Below are 21872 nucleotides of genomic sequence, written 5' to 3'. Positions count from 1 at the left end.
TCTTGGAACTGCCTGCATGAACCGCCACAATTACAGTAATGACATTTAGCTTTTATTACCAAGACAGCTTTTTTTTTCTTTAAGTTCCATCCCATTGATCTCGCATACGGAGACCATTTAAACCCGTCTTTGGAAAATTTTTGTAATGGGTGCGTGTCGATATTTTCCTGATGGCAGTTCTAGAAACCTCAGTGTTCGTCGCTGCTTTCATCTGCAGGTGCTGCAGGCACACGCACCATACTCGGTGCGGCCCAATAAAAAAGCATCGTTTTCATCCATCGCTTCAGCAATCCGGCGGCGTCAACTTCAACTTGGACGCAGCGCAGTGTACTGGATCCAAGTGTGGTCTGTGTGCCGGCAGCCTCAAGATCACACGGACATTTGGTAGAAATGCAAGTTCTTGGGCCCCAGCCGGGACCCCCTTACTGAGTCAGGAACTCTGGAGGTAGAACCCAGCAACCTGTCTTAAGCCCTCCAGGCGACGTGGACCGAGGCACGCTCAAGTTTGAGGAGCACCGTGCTAGGTGCCTGGTTCGCGCAGGAGGCAATGGCCATGTTAGGAGTGAGACCGAATGTGCCAGGTAGTCGTGGCAAAGAGATGCTTTTCACTGGGACAGACGGAGCGGGGCAGATGGGGGCAGGGGGACTTCAGGAAAGAAGTGTTTTTTGGTTTTGGGGGGTTTTTTTTACTTCATTTTAGAGAGAAAGAGAGAGAGCACAAGCGGGGGGAGAGGGGCAGAGGGAGAGAGAGAATCTTAACCAGGCTCCACGCTCAGCACGGAGCCCAACTCGGGGCTTGATCCCACGACCCTGGGATCACGACCTGAGCCGAAATCAAAGAGTCGGAAGCTCAAATGACTGAGCCACCCAGGTGCCCCGGGAGGACGTGGTTTTTAAACGGGGTGAGAGACCTCCACAACTGGGGTCCAGTCTTCTGACAAGTTGGCTGGTGTGCTCTACAAACCAGCTGGGCCTCCTCATCATTTGTACTCCACCTAAAAGTCCACATCTGCCACCCAAGCTTTCTGTTCACAACAGGAAGGCTCGACTTCATATTTGATGAATTTCTCTTCTATGCTATGTGCGTTTTGTCCCCGGAGGACCATACGTTGCCGCCCCTGGGAGCTGCGGTGTGTTTGAATCCTCTCTCGCTCTGTGTGCTTCAGTGTGTGTGTATCTCCCCCGTGTGATATATGCATAAGTGACCAGACACATAGCCTTGACCCAAGCTTGTGCGTGTGACTTCACATGGTAGGAATGTCCGGGATCTCAGGCTCGTCGTCTGTGAAGGGAGGGACTTGGTCTGGGGACTCCCCAGGGCCCTCCATAGGAGTCTGCAGACCCTACGTGTTTTTGCTTGTCTTTCTTTGTTCACTGTATGATTTAGCATTTTAATTAGATACAATCAATCTTAATACTCTGTACAAAATATTCCTCCCAGAATTAAAACCTCCTTATGAAATTTCTCTACTCAGCTCCCAACACGCAATGTCCTGATCTTTTAATTTCACTGCTCGCTTATAAATGATTACATCACACCATCAAATAATCTGAGAAACTTGTTTGAAAGCACTTGCATAAACAAACCGCGTTGGATTTCTTTTCCTTCTAAAGGGGCTTAATTTGTATGGACTACGGGAACCTTCTGTGTTGTAAATGGTTGTTTGCTATCTGCTTTTGATTTTGCTTCTCCGTGCAAGCCTGGATGTGTGCATGTGTGCATAAATAGGTTATTGCCTCGATATCTTGTTCATTTCTTAAAGTGGTATCGTATGACCAAGAAAAATAGCGCCAGATTCACATCAGAGTGCGTAATTCTATTCATTAGGCTTTTTTTTTTTTTTTTGACAAAGTCCACGTTCTTTGTGCGCTTCCTCGTCGTAAGTCGTGGGTGTGTGGGATGCGAACGTGGGGAAGCGTTTCGCGACAAAGAATGAAACAAGCCGTGTCACACAGCCCAGTTTCCTCCTTGAATTTCTTTGCTTCAGTTGACCATCTCTGCCAGCCTGAAATTTCTGGAACTCCGTTTCTCTGAAAACCCTGACGAGATGGGCTCACAAGGCTCTCCTAGGCGTCCGCTAGTAAATTGCTGACATTCTTTCCGGCTGAACTCTGCTGGCTCGCTCTGATATTTATTAGTTCATCTGAAATTCCACAGCTGCCACCTGGGCGTTTATGCTGTCGATAAGGACCCTTGGCTTGGGGGCTGCTGAGATTCTGGTTCGGCAAGGCTATATAGTCTGCCTTTTACCAAACGTCTTTGCTAAGAAATGGATCGATCTGTTCTTTTTCTCATGCTGGCTGTGAAATGACAGGTAACTTTTGTTGTCTACACTCTGTCCTATGAATCCCCTTTAGTGCTCCGTAGCCTAAATGGGGGCCACCTTTGGATTCACATCGCTTTTTGCTTGCTTTTCTCAAGCATCTCTGTTTAAATCATCATGTTTTTGGTATGAGAAACAGCCTGGTAAAAAAGCACATGTCTGAGAATGAAACTGCCAAGACAAAATATTTTTAGGCCAATGTTAAACTCAACGTTTTCATATGTTTGGGGCCAACGTCTTTGAATTTGGAAACCTAGAAAACAATCAAAAGACACCTTATGTGTGATGTGTTCTGCAACTGAATGTTTACTGTCTTTGAATAATGAGACTTTTCATTCGCAACGATGTGAACTTTCCGAGGGAAATGCTCCCTGGATCTGAGACTGATCCTGGAGATTACAGGGTCAGTAGAAAATGACCTTCTGCTCCTACAGGTCAGGCTAATCACATCTGCTCTGTCACACAGCGCACCTCGCTTGGGGAGTGAATACAAGACAGGGCAGGAGAGAGCTTTGGGTCTTCTCAGCCCCTCTCTGTTTGAGAATTGTTTTAAAAGGTAAAATTCTATTTTAGGGGGTCTTACGAGATAAAACTCACATAGGAAAACTGTCTTCAGTGCTTTCACAGCTTACTTGTGTCAAGGTTATTTAGGTAAGTTTTGTTTTGTTTTGTTTTGTTTTGTTTTGTTTTTGCTAAAAAAATATCGCCAAGTTCATTTCTTAGTGAGAAAAGCTGAAATTAGAACTCATTCCCCTAAAAAGATTCTCTAACAGTGGCTCATGTCACAGCCACAGGCCAGCAGGTGGCAACAAAATTATCATGTCTCTTCTTCGAAGACAGTTCACTGTAAATAGATGTCAGAATACTCACCTGATACAAAAGTGTCTCGGGTTCAACTCTTTCCTTAGGAATTCAGGATTCGGGCAAATATTTCACTTGCCCTCATAATATTTAGAAAGAAAGAAAGAAAGAAAGAAAGAAAGAAAGAAAGAAAGAAAGAAAGAAAGAAAGAGGAAGGAAGGAAAGAAGAAAGGAAGGGAGGGAGGAAGGGAAAGAAAGGAAGGAAGGAAGGAAGGAAGGAAGGAAGGAAGGAAGGAAGGAAGGAAGGAAGAAAAAGAAAAAGAAAGAAAGAAAGAAAGAAAGATAGATACTGCTTGCTTCTTTGGGCAACTTTGCTCTTTTTAAAACATGCTCCAACTACTTATTCTCATGAAGCTAAAACTATACCATTTGTACAGCTTTGGGGGGTGATTTGCAACAGGTTTGAAAAAGATCTGAATTTCTTATTCAGACTTTTGACAACTCCTATTAAGAATATACTGTGCAGGTTATGGGATGGGGCTTGGTAGCCTAAAACATCAAAAGGTTTGCTGAGTCAAAATTACTTAAATGGCCTCTTGTAGTCTTTTTATAATTTTGGTTCTTAAAAGGCGATTAAGAAAAATTTTTCAACATTCTTTTTGGCAACCAACTTTCTACCCGCCAATAGGTACATCTATATTTTCTAAATGTGGATATCCTTTGACCGCAATATGAAAATATTTTTACAACTTCTAAAAATTTTCCCTAGGATTCATTTTCAAGTTCCAGGTCAAGTAAAATGTTTCAGACTTAGGGGTTTTTAGAGATTTTTTAAGGAGGGCTATATTTTCCCAACATTGCATTTTTATCCTTTGAGATTTTAAACGCCTTCCATTTAAAAGTTTTTTTTTAAGGGTGTCCTCGATATGTCTAATGAATAGTCCTTGAAAACAGAATCACCTTATTTATAAATTCAATTCTCCTTCCATTCATACGAGGAACTTTATCCTTCCTCGGGGCATATATTTAATAACCATTAATGAAATCTGAAATTATATATGAGCCCTGAGACCCGAATTTGCTACTCATTTTTTTTTCTAGTGGAAATTTCATAAGGGTTTTGGCATGGGAACACAGCAGACATTTAAGGCAGATGGAATAATACAGTTGGCCACAATGGCTCCAAAGGAATCATAACAGTTTATAATCAATAATTTGCTTACTGGGGAAGACAGTCTTTTCAGGCAAAGCAGCACACAGTATACCACTCACCCTCCCAGTTAGCAGACGACCGCCACCGTTCTGCAATCTCGAGACTCCCATGGATGTTTCGTGGAGAAGATGGGGGCTCAGTGCTCGTTTGTTCTGTCTTTTAAGATTCGAATTCTGGGGCGCCTGGGTGGCTCCGTCGGTGAAGCCTCCGACTTCGGCTCAGGTCACCATCTCACGGTTCGTGAGTTCGAGCCCCACGTCGGGCTCTGTGCTGACAGCTCGGAGCCTGGAGCCTGCTTCTGATTCTGTGACTCCCTCTCTCTCTGCCCCTCCCCCACTCACACCCTGTCTCTGTCTCTCTCAAAAATAAATAAAACGTTGGGAACGCAAGCTGGTGCAGCCACTCTGGAAAACAGTATGGAGTTTCCTCAAAAAACTAAAAATAGAACTACCCTACGACCCCGCAATGGCACTACTAGGCATGTATCCATGGGATACAGGTGTGCTGTTTCGAAGGGACGTGTGCACCCCCATGTTTCTAGCAGCACTATCCACAATAGCCAAAGTATGAAAGAGCCCAAATGGCCATCGATGGATGAATGGATAAAGAAGATGTGGGGGCGCCTGGGTGGCTCAGTCGGTTGAGCGGCCGACTTCGGCTCAGGTCATGATCTTGTTGTCCGTGAGTTCGAGCCCCGCGTCGGGCTCTGTGCTGACAGCTCGGAGCCTGGAGCCTGCTTCAGATTCTGTGTCTCCCTCTCTCTGACCCTCCCCCGTTCATGCTCTGCCTCTCCCTGTCTCAAAAATAAATAAAATGTTAAGAAAAAAAATTTAAAAAAAGAAGGTGTGGTATATATATACAGTGGAGTATTAGCAATCAAAAAGAATGAAATCTTGCCATTTGCAACTACGTGGATGGAACTGGAGGGTATTACGCTAAGTGAAACGAGTCAGTCAGAGAAAGACAAATATCATATGACTTCACTCATATGAGGACTTTAAGAGACAAAACAGATGAACATAAGGGAAGGGAAGCAAAAATAATGTAAAAACAGGGAGGGGCACAAAACAGAAGAGACTCTTAAATATGGAGAACAAACTGAGAGTTACGGGAGGGGTTGTGAAAGGGGGGATGGGCTAAATGGGGAAGGGTCACTAAGGAATCTACTCCTGAAATCATTGTTGCACATTATGCTAACTAATTTGGATATAAGTTTTAAAAAATCAAAACTAAAATTAAATAAATAATAAGACATTTAAAAATTTCAAAAGAAAAAAAGATTCGATTTCCACCATCCCCTCCCCACTGCACGTCCTACTCTCATTTCCCCCTTAATGCCACAAAAGCCACGTGAGGGGCAAGAGATCCGGCAGGCATCTGCAGAAGGGGACAGGACTTACCAAGGAGGAAGACCCATCCCGACGGGTTCTAGGTCAGAGACTACCAGACGAGAGGGGACTCGGGCAGGGGCAGGGAAGGGCAGGACCATTGGAAGTTCAGGTCACGTTTGATTGTGGGCATGTTAGAGTCCTTGCCAGATTTCCTTTTGGAAAGAAAATGGACAAAACTGTAGTGAATTCTAGATCCTGAAAGATGAGGTTAGCGGGAAGAAGCAGAAAAACACATCCTCATCGAATGGGCTGTGCTCCAGAACAGTGTCCCCGCTTGGATGCCAATTCCTCTGCAGAGAGTGAAGAAACCCGGGTACCCAGGAGGCCAAGGAGGACGGGGTCTGGGCAGTTGGGCCTCCGCATGCTCCCTTGCAGGTTTCTAGGTAGAGGGACTATTTGGGGAGCAGACTGACAATGCTATCTGCTAGATACACAACCCTGGATTTTCTCATTTAACCCCCTCAACAGCTATTTGGCATAGGTGTTACGGTCATCCAGTTTTCTATGTGGCAACCTGAGGCACAGGGACTCTGGTTAACTCGCCCAAGGTCTCATCGTTTGCAAGGGGCTGGTAGGATTCGAAGTAGGCGGTTTGGCTGGAGAATTCACAGTCTTGGTCCCTGCACTGTTCTCCTTTGGTTGGCCCTTTTGAGGAAACGCCGAATGTAATGTAGGTCTATAATTTCAAGTCTTCGTAGTCAGTAGGTCTGAAGGTGGCCGTGGATTCAAGAGTGTCACCGGGCTACTCGGCAATCCGATCCTGACATGAAATGATGATGGCAGCATGGAACCAGTGGTAGTGGGAGCTGGCTGGGACAGAGTGATCTAGAGGAGATCCACGTAACAACCAGCTTCAGGAGAATCATCTAGGTGCTTGCTAAACATGGAGGTTCTTGGGCCCCTCCTCAGATCGGCAGAATCAGTGGCATCTCTGGGGTATGATCTGGAAATATGTATTTGTAAATAGTGAGGCCGATGCCCAACCTGCTTTGGGAATCAGTGAATAGAACGTTGCTCCAGAAGTGTCCTTGGCAAAATAGCCACCTTATCTTCAGTCATCTTTTTAGTCGATCTTGGGGTTTGGCCATCCTTGTTCCTAACAGCGCTGCTCTTCTCTCTTCAGCGCAAACTGTAATATGCACACAAATAGGCCTGTGAAAATGCAGACTCCGACTCAGCAGGTCAGGGGTGGGGGCCTGAGATTCTGCATTAAGCTCCCAGAAGCCAATGCTGCTGGTCCATGGACTGCACTTTGAGTAGCGAAGTCCTGGTCTACTCTGCAGGCTGTTCCTTTCTGGTGATGACGTCTCTGCCTGTACCCTTTGTGCCTTCCCCTTCCACATAATGCCTGCAATTTATCAGTGTCCTGTAGAGACAAAGCTCTTTCAGATCTAGTCAAACATTGAGGAGGGACCCCTGTGACGGACATTCAGAGAAAGATGAAAGAGACGTGGGGAAATTGTGGACTATCAGCAGAGTCATTTAGGGCAGTGAAGATATACAAAACGCTCCAAATTACATAGTGTGTCTATGCACAGGGACAGCCTTAGAACCTTCCAGAAATAATCTGCTCTGCAAAAATGAAAAATATGCATGACCCCAGAGCTGACTACAGAGGAGCAGTGGAAAGAAGGGATCCTTGCCATAGCAAAGGAAAAGACTATCTTGCCTTCTGCCAGCACCTGAGCGTTCCTCCCTACCCGCCCTCCGTGGCACCGATATGCCCTGTCACACGTTTCTCTGACATAATTAATGAGGCAAAAGTACCCAGGGTCAGGCCCTACTTAGCTTATAACCTACCGTCTCCTGCACGCTATGGATGAGGCCATTCTTCTTTGGGGCAACATCACATACGTGTTACATGACCACCAACACGTGTATTGATAACCTTGAAACTAGCTTTACATCTCCCTGAACCCTACTTTGTTTTCTGTTCATTCACTTTATTGTAGTGATTATAGTTCCCACTAGCTTTGGGGGATGGGTTAATTCATAACAATAAATTACTCAAGTGATAACTACCCAACATTATAGTCAATTCATACAGATAAAGAGAACAGTTGTCTCAATGTGGAGGCATCAATACCTTATAAATAAGCATTTATTTATAACTCAGACCTCCTTTTGAGTTTTTCGGGGTAGCACAGAAATCTCCAACGCCGGCAATATCGACTTGCACTGTCTTGTCTCGCTTGTTGTTTAATTCCAGACTTCACCAAGCGCACCTAATAAATCAAAGGTGAGTTTTCACATTTAATTGTTTTCTGTACTGTGGGGGAGTGCTGTAAATTGAACCTGGACCTGGGACAGCAGAGCCTTGGCCCTGCTGTGTCTTAGCACAGGGACGGCCTACTAGATGGGTGGGGTGGGGGAAGGATAGGACTATTTGAAGGGAGGCCCCTCAGACAAGCGGGGGAGAGGCCAACCCGGTGGCAGAAGCTGGAGCCAGTTGTCAACAGAAATATATGATTTCCCGGGGCATCAAGACTGTGTAAATTCCTGGGGTGCCCGGGTGGCTCAGTCAGTGAAGTGTCCAACTTTGGCTCAGATCATGATCTCGCAGTTCCTGAGTTGGAGCCCTGAGTGGGGCTCTGTGCTGACAGCTCAGAACCTGGAGTCTGCTTCAGAGTCTGTGTCTCCCTCTCTCTCTCTGCTCCTCCCCTGCTCAAGCTCGCTCTCTCTCGCTCTCTCTCTCTCCCTCTCTCTCTCACTTTCGCTCTCAAAAATAAATAAATAAATAAATAAATAAATAAATAAATAAATAAATAAATAAAAGAATTGACACACTTAAAATTTCCCCCTCTTTCCTCTGCAAGATTAGGCCAAATGTTTATAGCTTTGGGTTTTGAAGGAGCATAGGTAGTACGTGAACAATTTTTGGAAGGTGTGTGCGGATCTTAAATGCATAAATGAGTCTTCTGGTAAAATAACTCTCACAAATTTGGGGTTCAAAAGAAACATCTAATGGGTAGCCTCCAAATACACACAACGAGGGAATTAATGAGATAGAAAGCCTTCCATGAAGAAATGAGTGGAAGGCCTAGAGGAAAAAAAAAATTGAAACACGTACACACAAATGATCATTTGTTAGGTAAATGGTAAGGTATATCTTCAGTAAATTAAATGGCCAAAACAAAGAGGCAGTAAGGGGCACCTGGCTAGCTCAGTCGGAAGAGCATGCAACTCTTGATCTCGGGGTCATGAAGATCGAGCCCCACGTTGGCTGTACAGATTACTAAAAACAAATAATAAATAAGCTTTAAAATTTTATTTTAAAAAGATGCATTGAGGGGTGCCTGGGTGGCTCAGTCAGTTGAGCGTCTGGCTCTTGGTTTCAGCTCAAGTCGTGAACTCAACGGTTTGTGGGTTCGAGCACCACATCGGGCTCCATACTGACGGTGCAGAGCCTGCTTGGGATGTTCTCTCTCTCTGTCTCTCTCTGCCCTTCCCCTGCTCGTGGTCTGTCTCTGTCTCTCTCTCTCTTTCAAAATAAATAAATATTGTAATAAATAAATAAATAAATAAATAAATAAATAAATAAATAAATAAAAAAGATACGTGGAGACCACAAAAAGACCTAAGAAGATTTTAGTGACTATCCCAAATGATCAAACCAGATAGGCTTCTGAAGAAATTAAAGCATGTGAAATAATGTTCAAAATGGATTTCAAAACCCATCAACTGGGTTTTGAATAACCCATCGTGTTATTTTCTTATTACCCATATCCCTTGCCTTAATTAGGAAAATTTACACATCAGTTAATGAGGCCACAAGGCTGTGAAATTTGAAGAGTTGCTCTCCGTTGAACTTCACAAGTATTTGAGTTTTAAAATAGGCTGTGGATGTTTCTGAATCCCCTGACTCCTAGATGTCACATCCTGGCTGCCCCTGCGGTACCTGTCACTGGCACGTTAACCCTCATCCACTCTGTCCTCAACTAGTATGATGGCCTCAGCTCAGAATACTCCCATTCTTCGTCTAGGCTCTCCCCCAACACATCCACTCGCTACCCTGTCGGCAGACCGACCCCACAGACACCCAGATCGAGCACCTAACTCACAAGCTCCCCATCCATGGCTCCCCTCCATTTGCTTGGCTGGATGATCAGTGGCACTGACAGTGCGACTCAAGCCCTTTCTTTCCTCTCTCTTTCAGCTCTCACCCTCTCCCTAGCAGCTCGCGTTATTTTCATTTCATAATTTATGACTTGTCTGGAGAGTAACACAAAATTTATTCTTACCTTTGTAGCTGGCATCAGACTTCTTCATACTTCTTCATAGAGAAGTATTTTTAATTGGCTACATAGGGTGAACGGTGAAATCCAAAATACCTGTTCAAGCAACAAAATTTGATCTCTAAACCACTGGGCATGTGACAAGCGGAAGAATAGGTTTTGTCCCTAAATGGAGGAAGATCATTGCTGTGCCTCATACAGGAAGAATGATTTGGATTCCCAAAGAACTCTGCAACAGTAGAGAGAATGTGTGGCTAGGAAGGTGGTAGACGGCTATGTGGGTTGACCAACCAGAACCTTCAGAAAAGAGTCCTAAACTCAGGGATGTGAGTTTAGATGTGTGACTGATTCTGTCGGAATGGCTAAACGATCTCAGCTACATGTAGATCGTATCAGAAAAGATTAAGGCTGCTGCACCGGTATATCTGATGTTCTAGTCACAGTCCTCATTGCCTCTTTAGTTCTTTCCCAGCATGCTGTGCACTGTCCCGCCGCCCTGACTCCATGACAGTTCTCTCTGCTCAGGACCACCTCCCAGCTCTTCTCTGCCTGGTGAACATCAAAGCTTAGAGCAAATATTCTCGCTTTTGGGTCTCCTTCTGTGGCCTCCTCCCAGACAAATCGCTGCCTCTTCCTCTGGGAATTCACTGCTCTCTTAGTCCTTGTCTCCAGGTCTGTTTCACTGACAGGCTGTGAACACTGTAAGATCAACAGTGGTATTTTATTGCTCTAACCTCATTGTAAACACAGAGAAAATGCCCAGTACGTTAATTGATGGGTAAATCTTTGCTTCAACTCTTTCTTTTTTTAAAAGTAATCTCTAGAGGGCCACCTGGCTGGCTCAGTCGGTAGAGCACACTACTCTTGATCTTGGGGTCATGAGTTCGAGTCCCACATTGGGCATAGAGATTACTTCTTTTTTTTAATGTTTATTTATTTTTGAGAGAGAAAGAGAGAGACAGAGCACAAACAGGGAAGGGTCAGAGGGAGTTGGAGACACAGAATGCGAAGCACGCTCCAGGCTCCGAGCTGTCAGCACAGAGCCCGATGCGGGGCTCAAACTCACGAACCACGAGATCATGACCCGAGCCGAAGTCAGGCGCTTAACCGACTGAGCCACCCAGGTGCCGCCACAGAGGTTACTTTTTAAAAAGAGGTGTAAGGGCACCTGGGTGGCTCTGTCGGTTAAGCATCCGACTCTAGATTTCAGCTCAGGTCATGATCCCAGAGTCCTGCGATCGAGCCCTGCGTCGGTCTCTTTGCTAGGCGTGGAGCCTGTTTAAGATTCTCTTGCTCCCTCTTCCTCTGCCCCTTCTCTGTTCTTGCTCTGTCTCTCAAAATAAATAGATAGATAGATAGAGTGTACAAGTGGCCTTGGTCACAGTGCCAACTCTTCTCTTGCCCTCTAGGGAAATATTAATCATTCTTCCGTACATTCTCAAGCTCTCTAGAGTGTATACTTGTCAAAAGAGAAGATCTCAATAGGGCTGTAGATACATAGGGTAACTCAGTCTCTACCCCTTCCCAAAGTGATGCTTAGCCTTAAACTTTCAAGTGGCAGAATTAAGGCCAGGACCTAGTCTTTAGAATGTTTCTGTCCAGCCCTTTTTATTTCGCTGTTTGCATTTAACTTAGTGAAACCCAGGAATTCTTTGCCACTAAGAATAAGTCCGTGTGGAGGCAGGACATCCACGCGGTTGCAGCAGCTCGTTCAGTGAGTCAGGGGATGCAGTGGGGGCGATGTCCGTCAGCAGGGCCGCTCGACGGCAGGTCCTCACTCTGCAGTCCCATCGCGTCCCTTTTCCTCCATCCCGGACGGGCCACTTTCCATGGGACCCAGTTACCAAGTGGGATGAAAAGTAGCTGTTCCGACAAACTTCTTCAGCCAAGCAGGAGAGAGGGAGAACGATTCTTCCCCATTCAAGAGAAAAATATAAATATTTATCAAACACTCTGTGTCAGGCGCGGTGCTAAAGGCTTTATATGCATCTTCTCATCTAAGTGTCACCTAGATTTTTGGGAGGTGGGAGCCAGGATGGTCTCAGGGAACTCAGGAACCAGAGCCAGGCATTCGGATGATCTGGGGACTTTCCTGGCCTCCTCTCTGCCTGTCTTTGCCCGTCAATGTCATTCTCTTCCTCAGGAGACCAGCTTTATCCACATGAACCCATACCCTGACCTCATTTAAAACAACAACAACAACAACAACAACAACAACAACAACGGCAGGATTCTAGGCAGCCTGGTTTGAGTCACTGCCCAAATGGCTGGACCAATTACTGTAGCTGAGGAGGAGGTGGGATTGGGGGTGTTGGTATTCTTCTCTGTAACCCCCCCTAGAGCCTGTGTTGGCTGGGGATTCTCCCAAAATAACGAGGAGGGGGAGTCTGTTCCCAGGAAGATGGGGAAGTGGCGCTGGGCTGAAAACAAGCGTGCGTCGGGGTTCTAGTATGATGTTCCTATTGAACACAAGGAAGACCCCGAGGCTTAAGGGGTTTCTGTAACTCGCCCGAGGTCACCAGGCAGGAGGATCGGAATTTGGATAGCCTGACCCCAGAGGCTACACTCTGGACCTGTGGGCTGTGCTGATCATGCCAGTTGCAAAATGTCTACCTTAAGATGGTTATTTAGAGCTAGCTGGCTGGTTAGCTCCGGGTTAAAGTCCCTGTCTCCTTTTGAGGGGGCTGATCCAGTCAGGGATGTGGGTTGCCTCACTGAGTCCTGAGAAATGAACTCCTAGGACCCGGGTCTTTCAAAGAAGAGCTATGGGCTACCAGGTGAGCAAGTCGGGGAGTGTGGATCAGTCCTAATCCCATCCACCTTCATTACTAGTAGAAAATAACACAAAGCCTACCTTTTCCCACAGGGCGCCCACAGTACCGTCTCAGTCTGAGAAGGGCCTCAGGCTTTCATTTCCCTTTCCAGATCTTCTTACATTTTCCCTAACAAGGCTGCCTTCCTTTTCATTTTCCCCACAGCAGTGGCCCCTGCTGGGCTGAGCGGCCGAGCTATCATGGCTGATGTTATCACAGCTCACACCCCCTCTGGCCATTATTAAGTGGCAGCCTGTGTGCAGTTGCACGTTTCTTAGCAACCACCATACGTCATGTCCTCTCCTTTCATTTGCGTCTTCCTTCTCCAACCTAGGGGGCAAATGTAGTAAGAAATGAACCCCCCGCCTTCTCAGCTTTCTAAACCATGGAAACCAGAAAATTGGCAATGATTGCACCTTCAGTCTCTCACAACGATGACCAGTTTCATGGGCTGGGGGTGGGCGAGCAGAATCCTTTTCTCCCGTGTTGGCAATGGCTTTGCAAAGCACGTGTGACTTACGGCATGCATAAACTCATCTTTAGGGAAACTGATTTCAACCGGAGATCCCTCCTGAGATCAAACATGTCTACTGCGTCGTAACTTGCTGAAGTGCTACACGTGCATTTGAGGCTAAACATTTCAAAACACGAAGACCGCTTTCTTACAGGTTTCCAACAAGAACAGCCAGTTCCACTAGCCTCTTCCTTTTCATATGGTACGCACTCAGTATGGCTCTGTTTGACAGGAAGCTTCCCAAGACAGATGCTTAATTTCTTACAAGCGAGCCAAGTGCTTGTTCTGAGTCCACGTACATGTGAACAAATACCACCACCCCCCCCCACCGCCCCAACACACACACGCCCCCGCCCTAAACACAGTTGTTAGGATCCTGGAACATGGAACAAAGACTAGACTTCTTTTGCTCACAAAGCTTGGAATCTTGGCTTTAATTTATATTAATCTGGTTTTATTTGTTTGGTTTTCTTTGGCATTTTTAGTGCCGCTGTTTCGTATTTGCCTTTGGCTTATGTGTTCTCCTTCCGACACCACCACATCTCCATGATGTCATCTCATTTCGATTTTTGTTCTCAGCTGTCGTCACTCAGGTCATTTGTACCTACACGCTCTGGGGAAGCTGCGAAATAGTTTATCAGACGGTGTTCCCGACGCAGATCATAAAAGCGGTCACCCAGCCCCAGAAGCAGCCGCTGTAACGCATCATGTTCCTTCTAAGCCACAGTGGTATTCTTCTGTCTAGACGCAGTCTGTTCTCTAGAACAGATGACTGTAATTGAATATGTCAGTTTGCAGGGAAGACTTGCTTCTAATAAGCTTTTAATTCCAAGTAACAAAATTTAGTGAAATGCAAAGACAAGTACATTGTTTAAAGCAAGACTTTTGGAATGGATGTTTTGGGCTTGGCTCTACTGAACTCTTGTGTAACCTTTCCCCTGGAGGTAATCTGAAAGGACCAGAAAAGTCAAGTTTACCTCATTTGGTTGAATGCCCCCAATAGGCTTATCTGTAGACCAGATATTCAAACACACTCGGTTTTAGTTCATTTGATAGGTTGGAGTTAACGTATTAGTCATAGAGACTGCCCAAATCAACCGATTGTTCCAATGACTGGAGATCTGAAATGCCACAGGGCCGCTCATGTGAGGATAGGGACATGAAAATCTCATAGACTTGTGAAGAAAACAAGTCTAATTTTTCTACTGAGGATAATTTGTAATTATTTAAAGAAATCAAGAAGTCAGGGATAAAGTGTCTTGCCCTCTGGATGTTTAAACCACAAGCGATTTGTCTTTCACCATTTGAAGTGTTCTTAAGGTACTAAAAGTCATAATAAGGTATTGTGGAAAATTCCCTTTCTTTGCTGTTTAAGAAAAGTGGATTTCGTTGGGTTGGTCGGTAGAAGGGCTAAACTCTACCTTCCGCAGTAAGCACATAGTGCCTTGGCAGTTCAGTGGTTTAAATACGTAGAGAGAGGGGTGCCTGGGTGGCTCAGTGGGTTAAGCGCCCGACTTCGGCTCAGGTCATGATCTCGTGGTCCGTGAGTTCGAGCCCCACATCCGGCTCTGTGCTGACAGCTCGGAGCCTGCTTCAGATTCTGTGTCTCCCCCTCTCTCTGCCCCTCCCCCACTCACATTCTCTCTCTCTCTCTCCCTCTCAAAAATAAATAAGCATTAAAACAATTTGGTTTAATAAATAAAGAAGTATGTACAGAGGGATTTTTTTTAATGTAGTGTGTTTTCGTGAAGACCCTTCTTTATACATCTTCCTACTCTCTGGCCACAGTCTTGAATGCTATGTAAAATTATTACTTTAGCATTAATCTTTCATCCCTATTAAAATGCAATTCTGGAAAAGGGGAGGTAGAATACGGTACTCTCCTATCGGTTTGATAACTTAGTTTATGAATAAATGGTACTTGGGGTTACAATGAAGTGGAGCATCCAGAGGAACAGGTGGCTAAAACTAGCTTTATTCAAGGAGATAGAAAAAGCTCTCGATAACAAAAGCCAGTAAGAATAAGCAAACCAAGGAAACATTTTGAAATGAGACAAATTTGATATTGAGGCCTCCGTCTTCCAGCTTGGTTCTTTTTTCCCCTTTTTGGTTCACGTTGCTACCACAGACCCTCCCTCATGGCCTGCCATCCTTCTCTATGGCCCAGTGCCTTCCTTTTCTCCCTCCATTAATTTCTGATCTCAGGTGAGAGCCTGAAACCCTGGCATTTAAAGTTCTAAAAGTTCTAAAGTTATAAACACTCATAAAAGAAATTTTTTTAGAAAGACAAAGCATCCAAATTAAATGTCACTCATTATTTTTCCTCTCAAACTGCCTTTCTTCTTGAGACATGATTTTACATGATTCATTTTAGAGGCTGCTCCTTTAATAGAACGCCTCCCCACCCCCAACAACGGAATCAGTCTTCCGTTTGGTTTTATTTTATGGTGTTCCTACTGCAAGCTCAGCGAATTACGAACAATCGTCTCCTTCCCCCAGTGGGCAGGCTTGGAAGAACTACCTTTCTCTAGATTCTTAGTAGCTGTAAAAGGAACAAAGATTATTTTCAAAGACTGAAACCTTTTTTTCACCCCAGAAGAAAAGAATGTATTGGAAAAAAAATAAGAAAGCATGTCTTTGCCCGACCTTGTTATCACTTACATTAATTCGGGATTCAGCCAAGAGCCCAAGGCTATTGTCTTGATCTTCACATCCTGTCTGCACACCATTTCAAAACATTTCCAGAATTCCTCCATACTTTGGCCCTCTTTGTGTTGAAATTGGTAGTCTTAATTTATTTCCAAAGTGTATCTTTTCTCTCCAAACTGAGTGACAGTGTCATGAAACGCTTCACCTTCTAATATCCTATCAGCAACATCGTAGCTTTCAAAGTCCAAGGTTATCTTCTGGGCTTTAGAAGTTTGGAAGCATTTAAGCTAAAGTCATGTTGACAAAGCACAGATACTCCTTTGCAAGATCACAGGGAACATTTTCCCTTTGGGGTGCATTTCCTCCAAGCCAACCTTCATCGGTTACTACCATGCGTGGCTCCATATCTCACACTTGATTTCTGATACTTTTGCCCACTTCTGAAAAATGGTTAGGAATATATCTATGGGTTGCTTTGACCAGACTTTAAGTTAAGTTCTTTTTTAAGTGAAATTCTTAGTCTCTTCTTTCAAAACGCCTGATTCTCTTAGAACAAGCCCACAAAAGCCCACAAGGAACATTTTAGACTGATGTGCACGTCGACCCTGAAGGGAAGAGTTATAATCCACACCATGAGATAATAATGATACTAACAATAGTAAGAAGGTGGGGGCATTTTTCTATGCGAAGAACTTTACATATATGAATGTAATCCTCACAACGACAAAAACCGAAACCATTGTGAAGTTCTTCACAATGAAATCCTTGGGGTTTCAAGGTGGAGAAAACATCATTAAAGGCATTCTGCAGTCAGAAAAATGGAGGCTGAGAAAGGAAAGAAACTTGTCTGTGAACATGCCACTGGTAAATGATAGAATGGGGATTTGATTCCAGGACTCCGTAATTAACTACTTGTCTACACTTCTTTCACCTTTCCAGGAAACTCTGTAAGTTGTATGAGCACAAATAAAGGTCCCAAAGGTCAGCGCCCTTTGTATCAATCATATGGCATTGTGGAAGTCCTCTCTGGTGGTGGGACGGGAGATCAGAAGCCCTGATCCTCATCCCTGGCTGGGCCTTCACTTCTTGAGCTAGTGTTTCCTTCTCTCAAAAATGCCTTCAATAATTCCTACCTCGTAGCAGTGTTGGGAGGGTCCCATGTGAACGTGTAGCCAGTCCTGAGCCCCGTGTGAAGAGACTCCTTTTCCCTTTCCCTCACATGCCATACGGTATGTGATGGTGATAGGGTTCTAGAATATCTTTCACTTATGTGCCAAAGGCACAGAAGGTTCACTTTCAAGTGTGTAAGCACTTGTATAAACATTTTCTAGATCAACACATCTTCTTGGCTTGCAGTTCAGAGCCCTCTCTGACAGGAGGTCACTGCCCACACATGGGGCACAAAAGTATTCGAAACACATGCAGCTGCTCCTCTAAGGTCTAGCCTCCAGCTAATTCTTTCCCGAGTTCTCAAATGCTGTGGCTACATGCTCAGAGAAGAGAGTGTACGTGGGGTTAGGGTGAGGGGGGCGCAGAGGCACGCCCTGGACTCCACGTCAAATAACGCCCCACTCAGTTTGAATAGGTTTGCTGTTCCCCCGTGGCCAGAGTGGTCTTGGCCCCAGTTATCGTTTGCAGTGTTCATTTTGTACTCTCATTCTCCGAGAATATTTGATGGGAAGGAGAACCTCTTAACTGAATCGGTTTTTTCTGCCCCGTTTCCTATGCTAATTCCTTCTGCAGGCAAACAGGACGTAGCTCACAAAACCCATGAGGCTCCATGAGAGAGGTTTTCGTTGCATCGGGGAGAAGTCTCTTCAGAATACACACGGGCCCAGTTTTGAGATCAGTGCCGGAAAAGTCAGGCGTAGACGGGATCTTAGAGTTCATTTATTCTCACGTCCCACCCACCACTCCTACAGGAAGGCAGTAATATAGCTCCTGGACAGAGGATCCGTGCTACCCACACACAGGAACAGGATGTCTAACTGTGAAACTCCATCTCCTCAACTGCCCCCCTCAATCTTATTTCTGTGCCCTTGATCTTCACTCCACAACATATCCAACCAATTGACACTGTTCCCCACACGTACCAGGTTTTCCGCTCTTTGAAAAAGCGAGCGTGTTACTAGGATTAAAAGCAAAACGAGACCCCCCAAACGCCTGGCTCGTGGGACAGAAGTTTAGGAAAGTTTTTGCATTTGGCGAAAATTGCTGTCTCCTGAGGGTATATCCTAATATCCGTGATTAACCAATAGATACAAAAAAGGGGAGATGCGAGAGTGGAATTCGTTAGTGGAACTAAGTTGGGAAAATAACTTAGGGGAGAATAGCAGACCTGAAACTAAGGTTGTCGGCTCAAATACAGGATGCCCACTTCAATTTGTATCTCAGATGAACAAACGTCAGTACTAGCAGTATGCCCCCAAAATTGCGTTTATCTCTTTTCTCTACCACTCTGTGTCTCTCCCGCCCCTTCCCACTCTACCCTCCCCCCCTTTCCAAGTGTTCTGTCTCTCACTCCTTCTTCCTGCATGGAATATATTTATCCTCAAAAAAAAAAAAAAGTGCTACTTCTACCAAAACATGATTCATGGTTTATCCGAAAATCATTATTGAACTCGAACGTCTGTTTGTGTGTTTGCTGAACCTGGTCGTTCTGTCTGATGGACCCACAGACTTCCTGGAGAAAGAAGGTTCCAGACAGGGAGCCCCGACACCAGAGCCGTTGTCGTTTGCTTTTCGGTCTGGGTCTTGCTCCTTCCTGGGCAGGGCCTCCCTCTGCTTACCAATGGAGATGATGCTGACCTTGTGAAAAGCAGTGAGAACCGCTGTGAGTGGTTCCACTTTAGGGTTACAACGTCCGCTTCCGTACTCCAGCCGCCCCTGGCTCTACTGTGGGATTCCTGCCCTGCAGATGGTCTTTTTTCTCGGAGCCCTAACCAGGGAAGGAAAAGAGAATGCCTCTTGTAACTCAAGACGTCGAGCCCAGCACGGTGGCATCTATGTGTGTGCAGGATCGGGACGCCTGATGATTGGAGAGGCGACCCCCCCCCCCGAGCTCCCTCTGAGATTTGCATTTCACGAGAGAAGGAGCCACGGGGATAGACCACAGGGGTGTCCGGCCACACAGCCGGGCCGGGCCGGTGCCACCCCCGGCCAGCCATCGATGGGCACCGCGTCCCCTCCTGGTCCTTTTCTATCCCCCACTTTGTCTCTGCCAGTCTGTACCTCTTCTCCCCTTTATCTTTCTCTCTCCCTCTCCTTTAAGGGTGTCCTTTCTCCCCATCCCTCTGTGCTTTCTGTCTCTCAGTGGCCACCTCCCCTGCCATCCTGCCAGCCTTTTCTCCATTTTCTTCTCCCGCGCTCATGCCCCCTCCCCCACTCGGTGACTCCTTCTTGTCCATCCCACCCTTCTTCTTCCTCTGCCCCTTCCTCCCACTCTCGCCCCCTTCGTCCTTTTCTTCCCCTTTCCCAGCCCTCTCACGCGTTCCCATTGGTGCCACACTACAGAGGTGGCATTTCTGAGCTGGGACTTCCTGTGATGTCTGTCCTTCCAGGCTCTGCCTCTGGCCACAGCGACACATTCGGCACAGGGCTGGCCCAAACCTACACGCGGAACCTGCTTAATTGGGCTGCAGGATCCATCCACAGGGCAGATTTCCTGAAACAAAGTCGGGTCTTTTCTAGCCTCGGAGAGCTGATAGGGCCTCATTTACAAGAGCCTGGTGTGTGTGTGTGTGTGTGTGTGTGTGTGTGTGTGTGTGTGCGCGCGCGCGCGCGCGCGCTGCGTTGGCTTGGCTCTGCAGAAACCAGTTTTGCAAGAATTCTGAGAAAATCTGTCAAATCACTCTTATCCTTGGAGCTTATGTTTGTTCCTAAGCATATTTTTGAAGGGATCAAAATAAGGTTTTCATAAGCTCTTTCCAAGTTCTGTGTTGAGAACGAAAAAGCAATATTCTAAGACTCTTTCTTTCCCAAATCTGGAGGGGAAATGCAGAGACTATTTTGAAATAAGAATGTGCATATGTATTTGAGTGTGTGTGTGTGTGTGCATGCATGTGTATACACACAATGCAACTCTGATAACCCTATACATGTATTTCCCTCAAAATATACTTTATGTATTTAAACTGTATCTGAATGTGAATCTATACCATGCACACATATACATACAAATCCTCTGAAGCCTGTGGTTGCATATAAATACCCGGTTATATAAGAAGACCGTATAGGACGATGTCACGGACCATGGTGAGCGATGAAAGCGTGAGGCATTTGGGGTTTCCGATTTTAAAGATACTATGCCGCTTCTTGGTTGAAGTTTAAATGAGGTTTGGGGCGCCTGGGTGGCGCAGTCGGTGAAGCGTCCGACTTCAGCCAGGTCACGATCTCGCGGTCCGTGAGTTCGAGCTCCGCATCGGGCTCTGGGCTGATGGCTCGGAGCCTGGAGCCTGTTTCCGATTCTGTGTCTCCCTCTCTCTCTGCCCCTCCCCCGTTCATGCTATGTCTCTCTCTGTCCCAAAAAAAATAAATAAATGAATGTTGAAAAAAAAATTTTTTAAATGAGGTTTAAGCGCTCTCATAAAAAAAAAAAAAAAGAAATCTTAAGTAGCTCTCACAAATAAGTGTGAAAGGAAATGAGCCCTCCCTTAAAGAATCCTTTGATAACAGGGAGACGAAGGCAAGCCTGGCCGAAGCAAAACTCAGAATTCACAAGTTTGACATTCTGGTCATGAATGGCCTAGGTCCACGCGTCAATGTGTCTCTTTTGCTTTCTGCCACGTGTCCAAGGGCTGAAGACCTCCACCTCCATCAGCAAACCCGAACACGTGTGAACAGGCATCTTTGGTTCTCTTTGGGAGAGGGGTTTGGAGTTGGAGCCTTGAATTTAAAAACAAAATGGCTGCGGCGCCTGGGGGGCTCAGGTGGCTGGGTGTCCAACTTCGGCTCCAGGTCATGATCTCACGGTTCTCGTGGGTTTGAACCCCGGGTCGGGCTCTGTGCGGACAGCTCAGAGCCTGCTTCGGATTCTTTGTCTCCCGCTCTCTGCCCCTCCCTCCCTCCCTCTCTCTCTCAAAAATAAACATTAAAAAATAAATAAAAATAATAAATAAAAAATGGCTCAGGAACGTCACGTGCAAAACGTTTCTCTGCTCTTTCCAGAGAACTACTCAATAATAGAGTCATCATGAAGAGTGTTGCTTTTAAAAACAAGCCCTCCCTTCCCCTTCGAAAGACCCCCTGATTTCACACTCAGTGTGACAATTGTAATTAGAGTACACACAACAATTTTAGATGAAAGCCATCATAGCTAACCCTTAACAACTGACTTTAATTAATTTACAATCCTCACTCCGTGGTAGAAGTTAGAACGATATTAGAAGGTAATGCACCCTGACAATATACCTGTATCAAAAGTCATAAATTAGTGTGTCTGGTCTCGAAAGGCAGGATGTTGTGAAGTTTGAAGGATAAGTTTACACAGAACTTCAACTCGATACTCACCTGTACATAAAATTCAACAATTTTATCTTCTCCAATTCCTGGAGAACAGATAGATTTTCTTTTAGTGTAGGGAAAAAGGACTGCAGGAGGACAAACAGGAGAAACAATAAAGACAGAGAATCTATGTTGTAAGTGGACTCTTGGTGGAAAACAGAGGGGAAGAAATACCAAACAGAAGTGGCCTTAATTAGCAGTTGACCCCGGAGCTTGCTGTGTTGAATTTCAGATATGCAGGCAGTGACTGACAACACACTGACAAGTTGTGTTGACTACCGTAGCCTTATAGTTAGTATTTAAATGAAGTAAGACGGGTTCCCCAACGTTGTCATTCTTCTAAAGATTATCTGGCTGTTCTAGTTCCTTTGCACTTCTATGTCTATATTGGAATCAGCTTGTCTATGTCTTGTTTTTTTTTTTTTAAGTT

The 21872-nt window shown here is 45.4% G+C and overlaps 1 protein-coding gene and 1 long non-coding RNA gene across 6 annotated transcripts in view; one reads left to right on the top strand and one right to left on the bottom strand.

Moving 5' to 3' along the window:
• The window catches only part of MID1 (midline 1), a 587700-nt gene that overhangs the window by 321237 nt on the left and 244591 nt on the right, over positions 1-21872 (top strand). The gene's annotated exons all lie outside the window — the stretch shown is intronic.
• LOC123383267 lies at positions 7827-13009 on the bottom strand. Its single transcript, XR_006592840.1, has 3 exons — positions 12819-13009; positions 9971-10060; positions 7827-7954 (listed from the first exon to the last, which is right to left on the bottom strand). It is a non-coding gene; the product is annotated as an uncharacterized LOC123383267 (long non-coding RNA).

This window comes from Felis catus, chromosome X, assembly GCF_018350175.1.
Source record: "Felis catus isolate Fca126 chromosome X, F.catus_Fca126_mat1.0, whole genome shotgun sequence".
In the NCBI taxonomy this organism is placed as follows: Eukaryota; Metazoa; Chordata; class Mammalia; order Carnivora; family Felidae; genus Felis; species Felis catus.
The sequence above is the reverse complement of the archived record's forward strand: the minus strand, read 5'-3'. Positions and strand labels throughout refer to the sequence as shown.